The 22,953-nt window shown below is 46.0% G+C and overlaps 1 protein-coding gene and 1 long non-coding RNA gene across 2 annotated transcripts in view; one reads left to right on the top strand and one right to left on the bottom strand.

The window, feature by feature from the left end:
• Positions 1-17,272, top strand: part of LOC310680758 — a 36,187-nt gene extending 18,915 nt beyond the window's left edge. The window contains exons 3-4 of the long non-coding RNA XR_014512914.1: positions 3,893-4,044; positions 16,926-17,272. This is a non-coding gene — a long non-coding RNA (uncharacterized lncRNA). The remainder of the gene's footprint in view (positions 1-3,892; positions 4,045-16,925) is intronic.
• CABLES2 (Cdk5 and Abl enzyme substrate 2) overlaps positions 1-22,953 on the bottom strand; it is a gene marked incomplete at its 5' end in the record, with an annotated part of 50,192 nt that overhangs the window by 22,698 nt on the left and 4,541 nt on the right.

The raw sequence follows: 22,953 nt of genomic DNA, 5'->3' as shown, positions 1-22,953 counted from the left end.
CAATTTTATTTAAATAAAATGCATCCTGCTTTCAACCTTCTCTTTGTGAAAAGCTAAACACGTAAGACCACAAAATCTCTATGCACATGGAAAATCAATTATAGTTGACTTGCAAAAATCACCTGTGTACTTAAATTACCAATACTATTCTCGCTCTGCAATCTTACACATATAGAGATTCCCTGACAATTCAACAAAAAATGGTGTTTAAGAATGATTAGCACATCTAATATATAGATACTGTATATAGCCTGTACATGTAGCTTTGCAGTATAATTCTTTCTCCAAATATCCATCATCCCTGGCCCTCAATGAACTGCAGTCTTGGGAAATTTTAAAGGCATCATTTGAAAACTTACTTTTTGTCCAACAAGCCTACTTAAAAACAAAACAAAATAGTATGTTACCACACACACACACTCCATCATCTGTCATGATCTCTGTTTCACAGATAGCAATCATAATCCTCATTTTATCGACTAATGGAATTATCCCAAGAACAGGCCACATACTGGGTCAACGGTGTCAGGATTAGCTCTTGGCTTATAGTTCACTGGACTATGTCGGCTTATTTCTGCCTATTTTCTCAGCAATGTTCTGTGGATTCAGGGCACAAACCCAACTGGGCTATAATAAGCTGTGCATCTGATCACTATCACCCACTGAAAGAATTGTAGCTAAGGAAACCCAAAGCTCATTGAGAAAGCTGGACAAGACCTGTCCAGCAAGCTTGCACGTTCATGCCAATGCTAGAACAACTATGCACTGATATGATTGCTTTACTACTAGGAGAAATGCTCTTAAGTTTTACCAGTTAATCCAATGATGCCACCATGACGCACATGCAATGCGATGTAACAGCATTATGCCTAGTTGGTGGTCATTTGCTATCATAATTTGCTGGGCCAGGCTGAAGGTCCATCTCGTCCAGCATCCTGTTCTACAGAGGCCAACCAGATACCTGCAAGAAGCCTGAAGGTGGAAAATGAGTACAACGATGTTCTTCCCACCTGTGATTCCCAGGAACTGGTCTCCAAAGGCATATAGCGGAGGTAGGACATAACCCTTGTGGCTAGCCGCCATATTGCTAAATGCTTATCTAAACCACTGAGCCTCTTGGGCTTGCCAATCAGAAGGTCGGCGGTTCGAATCCCTGTGACGGGGTTAGCTCCTGTTGCTCAGTCCCAGCTCCTGCCAACCTAGCAGTTCGAAAGCACGTCAAAAAGTGCAAGTAGATAAATAGGTACCTCTCCGGCAGGAACGTAAACAGCATTTCCGTGCGCTGCTCTGGTTTCACCAGAAGCAGCTTAGTCATGCTGGCCACATGACCCAGGAAAACTGTCTGCGGACAAACGCTGGCTCCCTCGGCCTGTAAAGCAGATGAGCGCCGCAACCCCAGAGTCGTCTGTGACTTGATATAATTGTCACGGGTCCTTTACCTTTACCTTTTTTACAGCAGAATCCCGTCAACAACTTCCTTTGCCACTTGCACACAAGCCAAGAAGAACAAGGGTTGAACACTTTCAAAAGTCTTGCTCATGTACTTCAACCTCGGCAACTGCATTATGATGGTGTGCGGAAAAACAATCTCTCAAGGGCATCTATGGAAGGAATGTTTATAGGTAAGGGTAAAGGGACCCTTGACCATTAGGTCCAGTCGTGGCTGACTCTGGGGTTGTGGTGCTCACCTCGCTTTATTGGCCAAGGGAGCCGACGTACAGCTTCCAGGTAATGTGGCCAGCCTGACTAAGCCGCTTCTGGTGAACCAGAGCAGCACACAGAAACGACGTTTACCTTCCCACCGGAATGGTACCTATTTATCTACTTGCACTTTGACGTGCTTTCGAACTGCTAGGTGGCAGGAGCAGGGACTGAGCAACGGGAGCTCACCCCATCGCGGGGATTCGAACCGCCGACCTTCTGATCGGCAAGTCCTAGGCTCTGTGGTTTAACCCACAGCGCCACACCGAGAAATATTGGTCTCTGTGACTTCTATAATCTGCATGTGTCCGCTTATTTTGCATTATCAGCCCGCTTTTTTGATGCAGGGCAATGAGGTCACTCAGGCCTCCTTCCTTAGTCAGGTACTGCCTTTATAAATCTAAAGGAAAAAATCAAGTTGGGAATCTTAGCATGCTCAGATCTCACCCAGTGCCAATTCCTTCCTGTAATACACACAACCAGCATGGTCAAAACCCAAAACAAAGGTGAAAAATGCTGGTACTTTTTGTTTTGTTTTTCTTATTGGTAGCCTAGCTGGAGGCCAAGGCAACTCGTGGGAACTTGATCCCTTTGCTATGCAACAAGGGCAGGCAGTGAGCTCATTCAGAGATCAGAATTGCACAAAGCTGCCCATCAATCCCCTCCAGGCATATGGATAAAAAGATACAGATTGGCTCCCCCAGGGGACGCTTTTTAGCTCGCTTTGACTACAGGGAGAATGGATTGCTGCTGTACTCACACCCACACAGCCCCCAGTGCGTGCATCTGGCTAAAATTAGGTTCCAATGCTCTTTGAAAAGTACACAAAGCACTAGTTTCAAGCACTACCTGCAATAAAAAACAGCTACACACAGCTACTGATACGATTCTTTAGTACAGCCTGTATTTAACTTGGAAGAATGCAAAGCACCGGGTGTCCAACTTTATATATAGGGATATGCCAAGACCAACACTTCAGAAGCGGATAAAGGAATTCCACAGGACTCCTGCAATATGAAATGCAACCCCTCTACCATTGTCCGTCAGGCTTTAATGTTACTGAATAAAGGGCTGCCAAAAGCAGTCATACCTAGGGACAAGTCAAAGAAATAATTAGGAATCTGGCATGGGCAAGAATGACGCAAATGGGACAATAGGTAACACCAATAGCTGGTCCTACAAGGAAATTTTACAAGCTAGAATGGGAATCTAGGAATTAGCAGATCAGGCAGGTGTAAAGAATGTATTTAGGAAAAGACCCCCCAATTGTTTTTCTGCTATACTTATAGTTTCTGTTGCTACCAAATGTTATATTTTTATTCCTTGTTGAAAGCCACGCGGAGTACTTTGCAACAGGGCAGCTGTGATATTCTGATCCAGCTCACCTACAGCACTTGGGATTTCATGCCGCAGAAGTGAATCCTAAATAGCGAGAGCTATCCAGCGTTTCAGTTCTGAATATGCATCCTTGTTAATCCTTCCCTTGCTTCGCCCCCACAAAAGCTAACTGGCCAGCTCTTTTGTAATCCAAGTTGAAAGTCATTAAGGAGATGGATCTAGCCTTCAAAGTTTAATTGGCTGCATAAACTGGCATAAGAAAATGGAGTATCTCTCACCACTGGACAAAAGCATCTCCACGGAAGGTGCTAGTGAGGTTGCCTCCCTCACTCTTTTTTTGCAAGTAACTCTGAACAAACTAGCTAAGAAAGCCTGAGATTGGCTTTATTTCAACTGGAAGTATCTGTTTATCTTCCCAAATAGGCTGGTATTTTCCAGTCTGTTGGTTTAAAGAAGATATCCCCCTCCCTAATGAAAGCTAGATTAGATGGGCATTTAAGATATGACCTTGTGTTTTTAGAATATTTCACAAGGTTTCGTTAAGTTTTACATCTGTTTCAGGATATTTATCCTTGGGGAGCAGTCTATAGTAATTACGTGGTGTAGGGAGGGATATTTATACAAAAAGGGGGTCAGCCCGCAACCAAAGCCCCTCCTCCAAACAATCACAGTGACCTACAACTACTGCAAATAAAAAAAAACATCCTTGTCCCACTAGATTTCACTGAAGTAAAACCATGTGAAAGAGTGAATCACCATCATCGTTTCATTAATGAATGAAATTTCAGCATCTCTATACGTCCGCCTTTGCTTAAGCTAATAATTCCTATTTCTATTTGTGTTGTGCTCTAAGGCTAGTTGGCACCACCATGATGCAAGATTCGAGAGACCCGGTGCCTTGTTAGCATGTGAAACCTGAGACTTCCTCCAACTGAGGCACACACAGCAGATCAGATAACCTTTCTGACTTCCGCGCCACCATCTGCTGCACTGGTTAAGTCCCAGGTATTTGGATATTCAGATTCAAGTTGCATTCATAAACCTAGCAAAACTAGGAGTTATTGTGCGGTCTACCTGCTCCCCCAAATATCTTATTACAAAAAGGGATTTACCAAGATACATGCAGCATGGATACCACAGACTGCTAACAACCTGGTTTGTTTAGGGGCTTTTTTTAAAAGAGAGAACCCCCCCCCTCCCATGCAAACTATGGGTCTAGGTTTAGTCATCTAAGTTCAGTAAACAGAACCCCGGATGCAGCGAATCACGCAAAATTCACACAACAAAATGTACTGGCAACCGATGAGCCTGGTATGTGACAAATCACTATGTCAGAGTTCAAAGGTGTTTGCAAATGGGATCATAGTGAGCAAAATCTGGAAAGTCGCAGAAACCTAAAATTCAACAGAAGCCATTGAGAAATTTGAGGATTCCCCACTAAGAGTTGCCAGCCAAGTCACCTGGCAGAAGCCCATCCGTGGCAAATCAATTCCAACGTACACTACTAGAATCACAAGGTCTACTCTGTGTACCAGTTTTCCGCCCTCGGGCTTCCACCCACACTGCTGGCACTCCTTAAGAGTGCACATCTAAAAACAGAATGTGCGTGGAGCTTGTCTGTTTTATTGACTGACACAGAATAGAAACGGTAGGTGTGACCCTCGGTCATCAATCCAGAATACACTGGTACCTCGGGTTAAGTACTTAATTTGTTCCGGAGGTGCGTACTTAACCTGAAACTGTTCTTAACCTGAAGCACCACTTTAGCTAATGGGGGCTCCTGCTGCCGCCATGCCGCTGGAGCCCGATTTCTGTTCTTATCCTGAAGCAAAGTTCTTAACCTGAAGCACTATTTATGGCTTAAAAAAAGGTAAAGGTACCCCTGCCCGTACGGGCCAGTCTTGCCAGACTCTAGGGTTGTGCGCTCATCTCACTCTAAAGGCCGGGAGCCAGCGCTGTCCGAAGACACTTCCGGGTCACGTGGCCAGCGTGACAAGCTGCATCTGGCGAGCCAGCGCAGCACACGGAATGCCGTTTACCTTCCCGCTGGTAAGCGGTCCCTATTTATCTACTTGCACCCGAGGGTGCTTTCGAACTGCTAGGTTGGCAGGCGCTGAGACCAAATGACGGGAGCGCACCCCGCAGCAGGGATTCGAACCGCCGACCTTTCAATCGGCAAGTCCTAGGTGCTGAGGCTTTAACCCACAGCACCACCCGCGTCCCTTCATTTATGGCTTAGTGGAGTGTGTAACCTGAAGCGTATGTAACCTGAAGCGTATGTAACCCGAGGTGCCACTATTAGTCTTCAGCCTTTTAAGACTGGGGTGCGAAAATGGAATAGGATTCGACATCATGTAAATATATTATATATTTATAAGGTTGGAAGCTGCCAACGCAATCCACCCTAAGGCTGGATTGTCATGCAGTGGCTGTGCTCTAAGTGGTGAAGCCCCAGTGGCTTGGAAGAGTAGTTAGTTTGTTTTGCAAATGATGGTTGCGAGGAACTCTGGACTCCCTAGATCAGTACTGGTGAAACTGTCCTTAGGAAGATATTGTGGCCTGATGTATTTTTCCACTTGAACGTGCAGGAGTAGGGGTAGTGCTGGGAATGATCTTTCCAACCATTGCATTTTATACAAGCCACCCTGGGGAGAGCATTCCACAAATGGGGAGCCACTGCAGAAAAGGCCTGTTCACGTGTTCCCACCCTCCGGACCTCTTGCAGAGGGGGCACAAGAAGAAAGGCCTCAGATGATGATCGCAGGGCCCAGGTCGGTTCATATGGGGAGAGGCAGTCCTTGAGGTATTGCAGTCCTGGGCCACAAATAATAAAACCACATGTCTGGGTAGGCTTGCCTTAACGAAAATGTTGTTAGCAGGTGTCAAAACCACACAACAAAGGTTCCTGTCTGGTATAAAGACGTTAATAATAATAATAATAATAATAATAATAATAATTTTTGTTTCTATGGAAGCCGCCCAGAGTGGCTGGGGAAACCCAGCCAGATGGGCGGGATACAAATAATAAATTATTATTATTATTATTATTATTATTATTATTATTATTATTATTATACCCCGCCTATCTGGCTGGGTTTCCCCAGCCACTCTGGGCAGCTTCCAACTGAATATTAAAAACAACACAGCGTCAGATATTAAAAACTTCCCTAAACAGGGCTGCCTTCGTTGTCTTTTAAAAGTAAAATAGTTGTATATTTCATTGACATCTGATGGGAGGGTGTTCCACAGGGCGGACGCCACTACCGAGAAGGCCCTCTCCCAGGTTCCCTGTAACCTCACTTCTTGCAGTGAGGGAACCGCCAGAAGGCCCTCAGCGCTGGACCTCAGTGTCCAGGCTGGATGATGGGGGTGGAGACGCTCCTTCAGGTATACAGGACCGAGGCCGTTTAGGGCTTTAAAGGTCAGCACCAACACTTTGAACTGTGCTCAGAAAAGTACCGGGAGCCAATGAAGCGCTTTCAGGACCGGTGTTATACGGTCTCGGTTTCAAAGTACAGTTGCTGCAGCACCAAGAGTTTTCGACAGATGCCCTTGGGCGATGGTGAAACCTCCTTCCTTGGAGGTTTTTAAGCAGAGGCTGGATGACCACCTGTCATGGATGTTTCAGCTGAGATTCCAGAATTGCAGGGGGTGGACTAGATGACCCTTGGGTCCCTCCCAACTCTACAATTCTATGATTAAGTAAGAATTAATACCATATTTTTCGCCCTATAGGGCGCACCGGCCCATAGGGCGCACCTAGTTTTCGGGGGGGGGGAATCAAGGGGGGAAAATATGATTCCCCCCACCCCACCCGCAACTCTGGGAGCAGCGGACAGGCTGCACGCAGCCTGTGCGCTACTCCAAGACCTTCTCCCTGCTTTTGCGGGAGGTGGCGGAATTCCCCCACCTCCCGCAAAAGCACCGCGCGCGATCCTCTGGGGCTGGCGATGGGGGGAAGCGCTGCTTTCCCCCCACCGCCAGCCTCCAAACCAGGTCGGAGAGTAGCGGGAAGGCGTCGCGCACCTTCCCGCTGCCCCCCATCCTCTGGGGCTGGCGATGGGGGAAGCGCTGCTTTCCCCCACCGCCAGCCTCAAAGAGCAGACTCTCCTGGCTTCAGCGAAAGCAATGTGAAGCCTCCGGAGCGCAGGCTTCAGAGGCTTCGTGTTGCTATCGCTGAAGCCAAGGAGCCTGCATTCGCCCCATAGGACGCACACACATTTCTCCTTCATTTTTGGAGGGGGGGGGAAGTGTGTCCTATAGGGCAAAAAATACGGTATATATTGCAAACACACACACACACACACACACAGGGCTCACCAAAAGTGAAATCCTGTAAACCTAAGAGAAGCCCTAAGAAATCCCCATTTGTGACGGGGTGGGGGAGTGTCAAAATCTGGTATATTGTTACAGCAATAATATGGCCTATCTATATAGTCTTTTACAAGCAGATGCCAGAAGGCTGAGGTAGGAAGATGAAGGATGGATTTCAAGTAGTACCTATATGTTAATTAAATACCAGGCGACGGTGCCAATATACCATGGTTATGGCTCTGCAGTTCTGGGAAGCGAAGCATTAAAAAGCAAGGGGGATTTTTATTTGAAGACATGGAAAGCCCTATCTGTAATGAAGCTTTCGCTCATCAAGTTTAATGGCATATTGTACATTAGATATAAATGTCAGGTTTCATGAAGAATTAAGACTTGAGTAAGAGATGGCTACCGGGGGGAACTGGGCCACAGGATCCGATAATCAAAGACGACAGCCAACATCATCTTCATCTGTTCTTGAACTTTTGGTTATATTTATGGGACTGTTAAGAAGGAGGTTACAGAATGAACACAGTTTTTTTAAGTTCCAGATTTAAGCACAGCAAAAAGGGCCGGAATGTACTAATGAATGCCAGCAGTCAAAGGAATACAGTCATACCTTGGGTTACAGATGCTTCAGGTTGCGTTTTTTTGGGGTTATGGACTGCTGAAACCCAAAAGTACTGGAACTGAATACATCTGGGTTTCGGCAGTCGTGCATGCGCAGAAGCGCTAAATCACACTTTGCGCATGCTCTGCAACATGGCTGAAGTGTTGAAGCTCACAAAATAAAACACCTTAAATATATGTTGACAAAATATGTTGACAAAACATATTTTAGAAGTAGGTGATAACCTTTAACTTTGCAGGTTGAAATGACCCACATTTAACTGTGTAGGATAATTTTTGCATATTATCCTATACTTGATACACAGGGATTCCCAAACGTCTGAGTTCCTTGAGCCCTTGATATTACAAATTTGTCACCAACCCCAACTCAAATCCCTAGGAATGCAAATAAAATAGAGTCAAGAAATGCAAATATATAATCAACATGTATTAATCACGAATCACCATCACTAGGAACCATCAAATGTAAAATAATAATAATAGGGAAGGAAAACAAGTGAAAACAACAATACCATACTTCTTATCTAATAAGATGCAGGGGACGACAGAGGACAAGATGGTTGGACAGTGTTCTTGAAGCTACGAACATGAGTTTGACTAAACTGCGGGAGGCAGTGGAAGACAGGAGTGCCTGGCGTGCTCTGGTCCATGAGGTCACGAAGAGTCAGTCACGACTAAACAACAATAAGATGCATGGGACTGATGGGCATGTGAATATCGGGCTAAAGTTTGTGCATCTGAGTCCTAAGTCAACATGTACTTCAGGGTTCAGCCTGTTTCTCTGCTGAAGAGCACTAACAAGGCTGAATCCAGCTTTGGTTGCCTTTAAATTCCCTAGGTCTTTATTCATCCCACTGGCATGTGGTTGGCCACTGTGGGAACAGGATGCTAGACTACACGGGCCTTGCGTATGACCCAGCAGACCTCCTCTAATCTTGTAAAAGTACGCCTGTATTCTGAACATTTTAACCAGGAGATTAAAACTGGCCGAGTCTGCCCCTGCCAGGGTTATGAGAACCCTGTGGATAGGTTGCAATAAAAATAGTTGGGTGGAGACATAAGGACAATGCCACACTGGAGGTCACAGAAGGACTTCGACTTCATAGACTGGAACAGGCAGTTCTTTCCCAGGGACATAATCCCTTTTGTGATGTCATCCCCTCCTCTCCACTCTAAAATTAAGTCTTATCCTGCAGGAATCTTTATTACCACCTATTTTACTTGTTCTTGCTCTCTGCTGGAGGCAGGCAACAACAAGAGCAGATGTGGGTTGACGACACCCATGCGGCAACTGGAGCACCTAGGACCCTGCTGCAGCCAACCCAAAGAAGGAAGACAGGGATTTGCCTTGTCCCGAGTCAGACCATGGGACTATCCAGCTCAGTCATTGCCAGTGCTGCACGTTGAGATGCCGGGGGATCGAACCTGGAACTTTCTGTGTGCAACACAGATGCTCTGCCCCTGAGCTATGGAATTATGTCATGCAATCATGCATTGCCTGCAGTTCAGTGTTGTGTTTTAAATTAAAGAAAAATACACATTTAGTTTAGTAGCCAAGGCATAACTAATCTGCACCAAGCAGGAAGGAGAATACACTTCTGCTCAAGTATGTGTTAAGTGCTTGGCAGGATCAGGCCTTCATCTAGCTCAGCCTTTCTCAACCTGTGGGTCCCCAGATGTTGTTGAACTACAACTCCCATCACCCCTAGCTAGGAAGGCTCAGGGTTGATGGGAGTTGTAGTCCAACAACATCTGGGGACCCACAGGTTGAGAACCGCTGATCTAGCTAGTCCAGTATTCTTTGCAAGAATCCCAGCAATCAGAAGGTAGTCTCATATGCTTTACACGGCAGCAGATGCACGTAGCCTCCCTTCTCAAAAACTTCCTTGATAGCTGAGTCACTGTACCAATGTCACCACCCAATTAAACACAGGTTATTTTTATCTCTGTTCCGCCTTATTACAGATTACTGGCAGATCTCCTCCTTACACCTAAACTATGTGTGATTGTAGAGCCATGATTTAGGGCTGGACGTCTTGGCTGCGAGCCAGAGAACTGTCGAGGATCGTGGAAAGGGGCTCAAACCATCCCAGTGGGATGCTGAATTTCTCTCTCTGAACAGCTGGCTCCCAAATCATAGTACTTAGCATTTGTGTTGTGTTTTACAGCGTGCAAAGAGCTTCACATACTACAATCTTACTGAAAAGGTTTTGCAAATGCCACCCTGTGAGTTAGGCTAGGATTACTGTACCCATATTGGCACAAAATAAAATTCCTCACCCCCATATATCTGCAACTGATCACTGTGCTAGATTTCATCACATCAGGAGGTCCACTCCCAATGCTGCAGGAATCAGGCCTTTGGTAGCAATACCCACCCTTTTGAACTCCTTCCTGTTACATATCTGGCAGGGAGTATTAGAAACTCAGATATATAAGCTAGGTTCCAAATGACTCCTTAAACCAAGGTTTCCATTGCCAGAACGGAATGTCTAGTTGCCTCTTTTTTGGAAAAATGGTTTTAAAGTCTTATTTTTCAAATGTTGGGATTGACTGTGATTGATTATCTGTTAAACATCTGGCTAGTTCAGACGACAACCTTAAGCTAGGCTGAGAACTTTGAGAACTTAGAAAAGAAAAAGTCACCTGACCCAGGGACAGTCCCCTTAATGGTGACATGGACCATTCATGGCACAAGAATATTCTTCACAACTGTGGCAACTAGACATTCCATTTTGGCGTTTGCCTGGTGCCTTCATTATATATCTTTAGGTGCCAGGCAAAACCATTTCTCTATAACCAGGCCTTGGGCTGATTAACATTATATGGGCTTTTAAATGTTTGTTGGAAGAGGGTTATTGGTTTGTTTTTGTTTTATTACATATTTTGTGCTCTCGTTTTGTATTTTTCTGCTGTGAACTGCCCTGTGATTTTCAGATGAAGGGTGGTATATACAAACTTAATGACTAATAATCCCTATGATCGTTCCCTAGATGTTTATTCTGTTATTACTATTATTATTATTAATAGTAATAACAGAATAAACATCTAGGGAACGATCATAGGGAAAGACTGGTATAAGGCAGCTTCCTTTGTTACACTTCATCAGCTCTAACTAGGCTACAACTGATCCCTATGATTTATTATTATTATTATTATTATTATTATTGAAAAACTCAATTCCTGAATTGTTACAGAATAAGAAAGGCGGAAACCTCATAAATCAACACTTCCAAAATTATGGGACCTGGGAAGTGGCAAAACGTAGGCTCCTTTTCATCTGCATTTTGCTCTGAGCAAATATTGCAGTTGTGCCTCTTTCAGAGTTCTTTACAAATCATGACAGCTTAAAAACACTTCATCCTATTTCGCATGGCAGGAAGCGGAGATATTTGACATTTTGAGAAGAAGTGGGCTGTGAAAACCCCCGGAAAGTGCTTAAAAAAATATCCATCTCTAGTCTGAGACATAAAAGCACATTCACGGCCGTCCGTTGCAAGCTTCCTACTCATTTGAGAGAAGGAAGGAGGATATTTGTGGCCCTCAGGCATCACCCAGATGACTTATAAAGCACAATCATTTTACCTCCAAGAGGTCACTCAAGTTCCAATTGCGGTGATCCTGGAAGCGAGTACTGAAGACTGATTTTTCAACATGTGGTATACTGCTGGCTAAGTGACCAAACCAAGCATCACAGTAATTTAGAGTGGCAGCAGCTGCTGTTGTATGCAGGGAGCTGCCTTCTAAAGATTTCAGACCACTGTTCCATTCAGCCCAGTACTGTCTACTTTGAGAGTGGATCTCCAAGAGGAATCTTCTCCAGCGCTGCCTGGAGATGTCAGGGACGGAACCTTTTGCATGCACAGAATGTGTTCTGACACTGAATTATGGTGCAGACAGCTCTGAAAAGGATGCAGTTGGCCCCTTTACAGAACCGAGGAAGCAGAGCCTGCTCCTCTGCCAGTTTAAAGTCAAGAAACAGCAACAAAAATATTTACAGAGTTCAAGGGACAGATATGTATGACGTGTTCAGTTTCTAGCACACACCATTCCCAGGAATCTGGTCACAAAACCACCAAAATGCACACCATTGACAAAAGCTGCATAATGGATTGGCAGCGGTTAATTTTATATAGTCACACAGAGAGAATGCTTCTTGCTAGGGCAGTTTTGCTCATATGCAGATTGAATCAGATCAAATCAAATGAGGTTTCCTTAATCAGGCGACAGACAATACCCAGTTATAAGAAGAGTCATCCCACAATGGCTTAATCCTAGCCTCTGAGAGCTATGATGTTACAGGGACCACAACTACCATCATACCCAAACGCTGTTCTTGCTGTCTGGGGCTGATGGGAACAGTATTAGAAACTCAGGTATATAAGCTAAGCGTCAAATGGCACCTTGGATCTAGGTTGTGGTCGCCAAAATGGAATGTCTGTTCACGATCGGGCTGGACTAAATGACCCTGGGGGTCCCTTCCAATGCCAGAATTCTATGATTCTATGATCTCAACTACATTGCTTGATCTGTAAAGGTAAAGGTACCCCTGACCATTAGGTTGTGGCGCTCATGTTGGTCTATAGGCCGAGGGAGCCGGTGTTTGTCCGCAGACAGCTTCTGGCTCATGTGGCCAGCATGGCTAAGCCGCTTCTGGCAAACCAGAGCAGCGCACAGAAACACCGTTTACCTTCCCGCCGGAGCGGGACCTATTTATCTACTTGCACTTTGACGTGCTTTCGAACTGCTAGATGGGCAGGAGCTGGGACCGAACAACAGGAGCTCACCCTGTCGCAGGGATTCGAACCGCCAACCTTCTGATTGGCAAGCCCCAGGCTCTGCAGTTTAGACCACAGCGCCACCCACGTCCCTTGCTTGATCTGTAGCTTGCTCTAAATTCACTGGTCCCAGTATGCAAGATGGAGAAACACACACAGCAGAAATGAAATTATCAATGGACCAAGGCAGACTGTGGTCGCCAACCTGGTGCCCAGAAATCTCCATGTAGTCGCAATTGGACATCCACCAGTAGCAAAACGCACCTGGCTAATTTCGAACAATGGATGGGAGCTGAAGATCAACAACATCTGGAAGTCTGAAGGTTGCCCATTCCACTGGGGCTCTCGAGGCAAAAGTCAACCCCTTGAATTACGCCTGGATGTTACACAATTTATGAAGGATTATCCGGCCATTTCTATTTTGGTATTTTCGGTAGCACAGTTGTGACTCACTGCAGGAAACAAAAGTCCCTTTTCCTTCTCACACGCCCCGCGAGGCAAAGATCCTATTTCCACGGCACAATGCAACAGCCTCTGGAATTGTGCAGCAATCAGCCATTTCGCAGGTAACTGAACTCACATTTCTAGCCCGGAGGCATCTGCTGTCATCTCCACTATCAAGCATGTTACAACTCCCAGTCCTGTCCCTGTTGGGTAGCAGAACTGCACTGAGCAACACTTTAAGCAGCGAGCAACCTGACAGCCAACACAAAATCAGAGCACTAAGCTGGGGGCACTGCTTGCAGCATCCCCAATAAAGCTTGCCGTTGCTGTTACAGCTTTTTATTGTCGCCCCCGCCAGCATGAAGCTCTCTTCTTCTTCACCTACAACGGAAAGCCACCTCTCCCCGCCTTCAAATCCCTCCAAACACACCATTTCTATGATGCTCTTGCAAAAAAAGCAAGCGACGCAAAAGACTTGAAGCGCAGCAAAGTCTAACTCTGTGCCACTGCATTCATTTGTTCACAACAACCCCAATTTGCTCTTTCACCCAGTCCTCTGTTCTCTCTCTCTCCAGTCTTGCTTCTAGACTGCACACTCTTTAACACAGGGACTCCCTCATTTGTGCAGAAGCAGCAAAGCGCAATGTTTCGAGAACTGAACTCACCCTCTATGTTAGAAACTGGGATAGAAAACCTAGGAGCTAAATGGCTTCTGGGACCTGGGTTGTGGGCGCCAAAACAGAATGTCTAGTCGCCACTGCGGGGGGAGGTCGGCAACACTTTTTATTTATCCTTTTTGTAAGCATGAATTAATATACAATTCACGTAAGTGGCACATTGTTAATATTACAATTTTATCAGAAATTGCTAATAAGTGTTTCATTTAGTGTTGACAATAAAAATATTGGTACCATACTTCAGTTTTCAAAACACTCCTCTCTTTATTGTTAAACTCCTTAACATCTCGTCTATCCTTAACATATAGCTTGAGGCTTCAAAGCACATGCATTTCAGCAATCCTTGAGTGTCAGCCAGGCGCAAAAAATGGCACCCAGACTTCTTGAGGTGCTTGGAAATGGAGAACCTTCAGGTGCAAAATGCACCTGGCACCCTGCTAATTTCGAACCCTGCTCACCATCTTTTCACCTGCCTCTATGAAGCAGATTTCATTTCGCCAACCCATCCTTGAGTATCCTAGAAGGTAAGGAGTAGAAAGCTTTTTGCAGCGACTGAACAGCCAAGGGTCAGAAACCCTTTGCAATTCTGCTGCAATTCATCCGCTGAAGTACCAATAGATGGGGATCGGCCTTCCACCCACCAACTGTCCTAATGGGTCCTCCCAGCCCAGTTTCTATTCTGACGGAACAGAGGGTCCTGGTCTTCGGGTCCAGGGTCCCCAAACCAGTCAAGGCCTTTCAAACATGCTAAATGGCAGTGTCTTTCTAGCAGGAAGCTGAAATATAGAGCCATTTGCATCTGCTGCTGCTGATCTATTTGCTTACCCAGATGCGTCTCTCTCTCCCTCCACCCCCTTCAAGGCCGCATTGGGACTTCAGAAGAACATAATCAAAAGCTGCGTAGTCAGGCAGATGTCTTTGCCTTCCTCACATTTCTCCGAGCTTTCATAACCTGTCAAGTTTTCAAAGCCCTTCAGCTATCTTGGATGCCACTGAGAGAATCTGGCCTCTCCCCCCCCCCCCCGGACCAGTTGCAGAAATTCATTTTAAATCTAGCCCTGCCGCAATGTGCTCCCCCCTTCTCTCCACACCTTTCCCTTTGAGAAAACCAAGGGACCAAAAGCAGGAGCAGAAAGCAGAGGGATCAAAACCTAAAAGGAAGCTAATTTAAAAAAGGAGTGGCGAGAGGAGAAGAAAAGGTAGAGCACACCGGGGGTTCTTTTATTTGGCAATCATAGCAAGCGTGCTGCCTATGGGAAGGTGTGCAGCGACAAACCCACTGTTTTCATTTGTTGCCAGGAGGGCTTAAGGCAGGAGACCTTTTTTTCCTTATTATTAAAGCTTTTTCATGGTACAACAAGATAAAAGGAACTACCGTATTTTTCGCTCTATAAGACGCACCAGACCACAAGACGCACCTAGTTTTTGGAGGAGGAAAACAAGAAAAAAAATATTCTGAATCTCAGAAGCCAGAACAGCAAGAGGGATCGCTGCGCAGTGAAAGCAGCAATCCCTCTTGCTGTTCTGACTTCTGGGATAGCTGCGCAGCCTGCATTCACTCCATAAGACACACAAACATTTCCCCTTACTTTTTAGGAGGGAAAAAGTGAGTCTTATAGAGCAAAAAATACGGTAATCTAAATACAGTCATACCTCTGGTTGCGAACGTGATCCGTGTGGGAGGGACGTTCGCAACCCGCAGCGTTCGTAGCCTGAAGCGCCATGTCTGTGCACGACGCAATTTGGCGCTTCTGCACATGACGTCATTTTGCGCTTCTGCGCATGCGCCAAAACCTGGAAGTAACCCGTTCCGGTACTTCCGGGTTCGGCGCGGTCCGCAACCCGAAAACACACAACCCGCAGCGTTCGTAACCCGAGGTATGACTGTAAAAACAAAAACAGATGGGGGGGGACGCAGAGTCTGCTCTCAAAGGTAGCTCTTGTCTCACACAGGAAGTGGGGGACCCTCCCAGAGTCCCATCTCTCACCTTGGAGATTTTCTTTCTTCTCCCAGCCTCTCAACCATCCCATCCCTGTCTGTCTCTCAGGGCCCTTCCATCAAGGCAGGTGGCATTTCCCAATTAGCGTGGAAAACTGTGTCAGGGGAGCCTGCATAGACACCATGAGTTTCAAGCACATGGCTTCCGCCAAAGGAGCCTGGGAACTGTGGTCCGTCCCCCCGCAGAGCTACAATTCCCAGTGTCCTTAACAAACTACAGTTCCCATGGGAGAAGCAATGCGCTTTAAATGTATGGTGTGCACAAAGTCCACATATACAAGCCTTGGATTATCAATGCATTCTGCAAGGTGCAACCTGGCCAGTGGCTCTTTTGAACTCTGTAGAATCATAAGAGTTGGAAGGGACTGTGAGGACCATACAGCATTCTAGCCCAACCCCCTGAAACATTCGCCCAATGTGGTGGGGCTCAAACACTTTTGGTTTCTGCTTAGATCCACACAGCTCGCTCGCTTGCTCCCCTAACACAAAACCCCACCTTTCCCCCTCCCAGCAGCATCCCACGTCTACCTGCACACTTCCAGTAGCATCCCATGCAAGGAATAAGTGAGAATGGCTAAGCAAAAACCCCGAGGGCTTTGAAAAGATCCAGTGTTTGGCATTCACTTTGCCTCTCCTATGAAACATTTTTCTTCTGAGGGATATTGACAGCATAATTGCATATGGATAACCAGAAAGGGTCCTGTGCAGAGGTGGCCACAAAACAGGAAAATGCACCATGCTTTCAGATTGATGAGTGGGCCAAACAGAGTGGAATATGTATTACCTATATATTACCTATTATGTCCAGTGGAAGGCGAGAGGTGGTTTGGGGCGCCGGATTTTGGAGTCGCACAGAGCACTGCTGAAATTTGGGGCACCAAGGCCCACTAATGGAGTAACAAAGCAGCATACAAGTCCCTTACAAGCTTACAAGGTAGATGTGTACTAAATAAGAGTTTCCTTGCACACATCCCCATGTTTTAGCATTTAGAACAGATGCTTGGTCCTAGTTACAACCTGCCCCTTTTCTCTTCCTTTGCTTTGTAGTTTGGCTTTTTCTAACAAGATAAAGGCACCCCACCTCTCAAAAAGGCTAAAAATACTACTATTATCTTTTTCGCTTGCTGCTGCGATTGTGCTCCAAGAAAACTCCTGCCAAGGAAATGCTGAAGCCAACTGATCTGCCCTCCTTAGGAAGAACGGCTTTTAGATTCTGTTTCAAAAGTGCAATTCCTAATTACGGCTTTGCTGTACCCTTTCCTAATTGTGTAACTGATCCTCTTGAAATGTCAACATGCCATTTGAGTTCCGAATATTTGCTCTCAAAAGACACCCAAAAAAGAAGAAGAGAGAGTCAAACACCACATACTAAATAAAGCTGCCCTGACCTCTTATGTAAGAACAGCCTGAGTCAATATCATGTCAGCCCTACAAGTCATTAATTTTGAAGCTTGCGGGGACAAGGTTTTAATGCTGTTTTCTTTATTTGATGCTGAGCAGCTATTCTCCAGCTCCTCTCTCCACCCCCTAAAGGGGCACAGATATAAATGATGTGAAGTTTCCCACACTGCATCTTGTTTGCACTTCCAGGGATACACATCAGCACCACAAAGCCAGCAAAGTTCACCTGCCCCAAAGACCTTTCAGTCTAAACCTAGCTGGCTCGCCCCAGAAGGGCAAGACCACCTCCAAGCCTCAGCTGGAGAGTTTTTGCAATTGCAAAAACTTTGCTGTCAGCTGCTCATTAATGAGGCACAAATTCACCTCCACCACACTTCAATCCCCCTGGATCACACAGCTGGAATTATGGTCTGCTGCACCATGGCATTCAGGGACAGGGTCGACAACAAGGTTTCCAAGACCCAATCACAGCACAGGCGGTGGGTTTGGGCAGGTGTTCTTCCACGTTCCTCATGTACTTCTTGTGCCCATGTTCCTTCCTGTGATATTTACTGTGCATGGGAGAGGAGGTCTTGTAGCCTTCCCTGGGACAGGGCTGTGGCTACAGAATCTGCTTTCCACTAAAGGTCCCGGGTTCAATCCTTGGCATTGCCATGTAGGGATGGGCTGCTTTCACGAAACCCTGGGCAGCTGCTGGCAGTCAGTGTAGGCTATACTGAGCTGGGTGGGCAGACTTGATATAAAGGCAGCTTCATATGATTCCCCGTCTTCCCTATCATCAGAAAGGGATATTACGGGATGTTTACCTAGCAATGCCACTTTGCTCCTTCCATTGCTTCCAGAGGATGGAGAAACTAAGGAAAGCAAGGCAATAAGAGAGGCCACCTGCTCCCCTGATTAATGTTTCTGGAAGAAATCTCAGCTGAGGGTTGTTGTTGTTTAGTCGTTTAGTCGTGTCTGACTCTTTGTGACCCCATGGACCAGAGCATGCCAGGCACTCCTGTCCTCCACTGCCTCCCGCAGTTTGGTCAAACTCATGCTGGTAGCCTCGAGAACACCATTCAACCATCTCGTCCTCTGTCGTCCCCTTCTCCTTGTGCCCTCCATCTTTCCCAACATCAGGGTCTTTTCCAGGGAGTCTTCTCTTCTCATGAGGTGGCCAAAGTCTTGGATCCTCAGCTTCAGAATCTGTTCTTCCAGTGAGCACTCAGGGCTGATTTCCTTAAGAATGGATAGGTTTGATCCTCTTGCAGTCCATAGGACTCTCAAGAGTCTCCACCAGCACCATAATTCAAAAGCATCAATTCTTCGGCGATCAGCCTTCTTTATGGTCCAGCTCTCACTTCCATACATCACTACTGGGAAAACCATAGCTTTAACTATATGGACCTTTGTTGGCAAGATGCTGTCTAGGTTTAGTTTGGTTTATTACAAATCACCAGCTGGCTCATACTACGAATTTTATTTGTACAGCATTTATACCCTGTCCTTTAGCCAAGAAAGGGCTTGCAAAAAATCGGTCCCAAACTGGTCCCTTCCCTAGAGGCTAAAACCCACCAGCTACTACTTCAATGGCCATGTTCTATCCTACCTGGTGCCAGGCTGCCTAGGGCTAACCTGGAGGACACTGGGTAGCTGGATTACAGCATATCATTAATGAAAGCAAAGGGATGGGTCAGGAAGAAGACTCAGTGGTGGAGTCTGTGCTTTGTGCATGCAGGTTCAATCTGCAGCTAGGAGGATAAGGTTACGGAGAAAGGATTATCTTAAGAGTCGTTGCCCATTGATGCACAGACAACCCAAAACTAAATGGAGGAACAGTCTGATCCTGTAGGGCAGTTCTCTCTGTTCTGAGCCTTTAAGGGCTGCACCTGGTTGTTTAAGCAACACCAGGGAAGCACAATTCACAATACAGACAGGAGGCACACCTGCTGCCTTTACCTGACAAGCTTCCAGCCTTGCATTTTCTGCCAGTTACGTGCATCTGGCAAACTGGAAGGAGATCTGGCAAGAAAGAGAAGCTTGTTCAAAGGGTCACGGCAAGGGCATTGCGCAGCAACCATGCTGTGACAGCTCCTTTTGAATGTGGCTTGGCACAAGAAGAGGCTGAATTATGATTTCTATGATGCAGGCAGAGCCTGGATGCTGCTGCAGCCTGTATATTTTAGTTCGGGGTTGTTCTAGATCTGCAAGAGGGGTCACCAAAGCACCTGGCTTGCTTATACGGGCTGAGCCAAAGGGCTGCTCTCCAGAAATTCTGGGCTCATTCTCAGTGACGGATGACTGATACGTCAGTCACAACGGGAAGCCTGGAACTTTAATCCTGTTTATGCCAGGATTGAAAGGGAATCACAACCAGTGTTAGAAGCTCAGATATATAAGCTAGACGCCAAACGGCTCTTTAAACCGGGGTTACAGTCCCCAAAACAGAATGTGTCATTGCCAATTGGAGGCCAGGGGGCTTGAAAGCCATATTTTTCAATACAACTTTTTGGTTCCTGAAATTTGTGCTGATTGTGCAGATAAAATATAACAGGATGTGTTGTTAGCGTGTGAAGGCAGGCAAGATCCAAGGATTCCCAGGCACACACCTCCAGATGGTGAAGACGTCAGGCCGCATCCTGGCACCTGGGCATCTTCACTTGGTCACAGGTGAACGATAGCCAGGTGCAAAATGCACCTGGCAAATTTCAAACGCTGATCACAAGAGGACTGCAGGAAGAGGTCACAGAGCAAAAGGCTTTGCGAAGGGGCCAAAGGGGGAGGGGAGAAGGGTGCATCCTTGCGCCAATGAACTAATTGCAATGCCAAAAGTCTAAGGCAACGCCACCACCGTTGCATTTTTAGCACTCGGTGCTAAAAACAACAACCCCGCTTTAAGTGTTCCCTACCCAGCCAGTCCAATATTATGTACAACCTATGAAATAGAACCCTTCCTCAAGTAATGCAAGGGAGGATTCAATGGCTAGATAAACAGGGAAAGGAGACTGCAATGTGTGGTTGTTCCTGAAGAAGGAATTACTAATGCCACAACAACAAATAATTCCAATGAGACAAACCAACCAATAGCTGGACCAAGCAAGGGGCAGATATACAAGCCATGTCATTGTACTAGAACTAACAGGTTTATATAACAGGAGAATGGATTTTGGATGAACAGTAGGAGAAACTTCTTAACTGCAAGGGCTGTTCAACCATGGATCCAGGTCGCTAGAGCGGTGGTGGCTTCACCTGCAGCGAAGGATTTTGAAGCAGAGGCTGGATGGCCTCTGTTGAGGATGCTCAGGACCCAAATTTCCTGCTTTGAGCAAGGGTGTTTTTGCTGGATGGTGTGTGTGCTCCCCTCTCAGTCCACAAAACAACTCTGATTCATTTCAATGTTTTTGATTGCATCGTTTATTCTGCTTGCCCTAGAGAAGTGAAGGGAAAGATGCAGGCCATTGGCTACACCTCCTCAAACCCCGGAAATCTTATTTGGCCATCGCTCCGGGCTCTGAGAGAACGATTGCCCACACAGTTCTCAGGCATATCACTGCAGCTGCGAGAAGCCTACTCTTTGCAAAATAATAAAAGGTTGGTATTCAGGAAACTGAATTCCGCTTCCCAAGAGCTTGTTTTGTTCCATCTTAGCGCTAACAAGAATTGCAGTACGCGCACACACAACTGTGCAGTGCTTACGCCAGCTCAGAGAAGAAGGTGCCATCTATGGATAGAAGAATATCAGAAGAGGGCTGCTGTGACAGCACAAGCGACTATCTGCTCCAGAATCCGGTTCTCACTGTGGCTCACCAGAAGAAGAAGAAGAAGAAGAAGAAGAAGAAGAAGAAGAAGAAGAAGAAGAAGAAGAAGAAGAGTTTGGATTTGATATCCCGCCTTTCACTCCCCTTCAGGAGTCTCGAAGTGGCTAACATTCTCCTTTCCCTTCCTCCCCCACAACAAACACTCTGTGAGGTGAGTGGGGCTGAGAGACTTCAAAGAAGTGTGACTGGCCCCAGGTCACCCAGCAGCTGCATGTGGAGGAGCGGAGATGCGAACCCGGTTCCCCAGATTACAAGACTACCGCTCTTAACCACTACACCACACTGGCTCCCATGGGACGCATGCAAGCAAGACTTGAGTGCAACTGAGCTCTCCCCACTTGAAAATCCCACAAGTGCATGCTGCCCCCAACTGTGGAATACCAGTATCAATGTGCTGCGAACCCTGCCACACTGTTAGCCTAGGGTGTGCCATTTTAAGGGGTGCAACTTAATTTTTCCAAATTTCTTCAGTGAGGGGTTTTATAAATATGTTTTGGGGTGTGTGAAATTCAAATCTGCTATTACCGATATTTTTTGTGACTGGACAGCTTTTGACTCGCTAAGTCTTTCTTTGATGGAGAAGCCCATGAAATGCTTTTGGAAAACCAGAGCGTTTTAATTTTGCCTTCTGAAAATGTCAGGTAATGCTAAATAACAACAACAACAACAACAACAATAATAATGAGCAATAATAGCAACATACAATATAACTGCTTGGCAATCATTTTGGCTATCGTTTTTAATTATTTCTATGCAATTTCACACACATTTCACTTACCAAGCAAAACTAAATTACATTAATTTAACAAAAATATATTTTAAATTCCCAAGTCATACTACAACCTTTTACCACCCCTCATTTTTGGAAGCTGAAAGTTGAAAAATCCAATACGCTCTCCATGTTAGCCCAAACCCAGCTTCTTTGGAGCCATTTTCGCACACCCTGGCTCAGAAAACACATAGTAGGGAGCAGAATCTCAACCGATGGTATGTAGGAATCTCCCTTATACCAAGCCACACCACTGACCCACCTAGCTCAGTATTGTCGGCTCTGACTGCCAGCAGCTTTCTGGGGGTTCAGAGTAGAGTCTTTTTCCAGTCCTTTCTGGAGATGTCGGAGATTGGACCCGGGATCTTTTGCACACAACGAATGTGCTGCACCACTGAGTTCTGACCTTTCTCACTTGCCATGTGCCCAGCCTCTGCCTTCTGGACAGCGTGCAAGCACAACTGGTTACAGAGTTCCTAATGGTAGACAGAGATTTTATGTGCACAGAACCCTTTGCTACAGTCTACCCAAAGGTTGGAGGTCAGGGGGGCATGACCTGAAGATGAACACAGACCCAGGGAAGGGGAGCATGGCTGTGATGCCACCCCTCTCCAGGCATTGATTGAACATGCAGGCTGGATTGTGGGAAGAGAGACAGGATCACAGGATCCAACCCATCCCCAACAGTTTTGCATCCCAAGATCTTAAATGGAACAGACCCCTCACATACACAACACATTCCTTACTAACTAAGCTTCAGCTCTCTCAATTATTGCACATCTCTACAGTAGTACTAAATTATCTCATGTCTGTACTAAAGTCAGATGTAATGATCCTTGCTTTAAAATAAAATAAAATCAACTGAGGTGCTAGCGGAGAGGTTAGTCAGCAACATCAGTTTTGCAAGCAGAACAGGAATAATTATGCTTTTGGTAAACACGAGCTCTGGGATGCCACAGGCTCAGGCTGGAAATTTCTGAACCCGACAGCCTGACTTTCATTAAAAGCAGCAATTCTTAATTCTTCCCTGCAAAACACTTGGCGTTCCTCTTCTCCGGAGGCTCGCCCTCCAAGCTCGACAGCGCACAACAAACCTATTATAACC

Source organism: Podarcis tiliguerta, assembly GCF_965153285.1.
Source record: "Podarcis tiliguerta genome assembly, chromosome: 6".
Lineage (NCBI taxonomy): Eukaryota > Metazoa > Chordata > Lepidosauria > Squamata > Lacertidae > Podarcis > Podarcis tiliguerta.
This window is presented reverse-complemented; position numbering and strand designations above follow the sequence as displayed.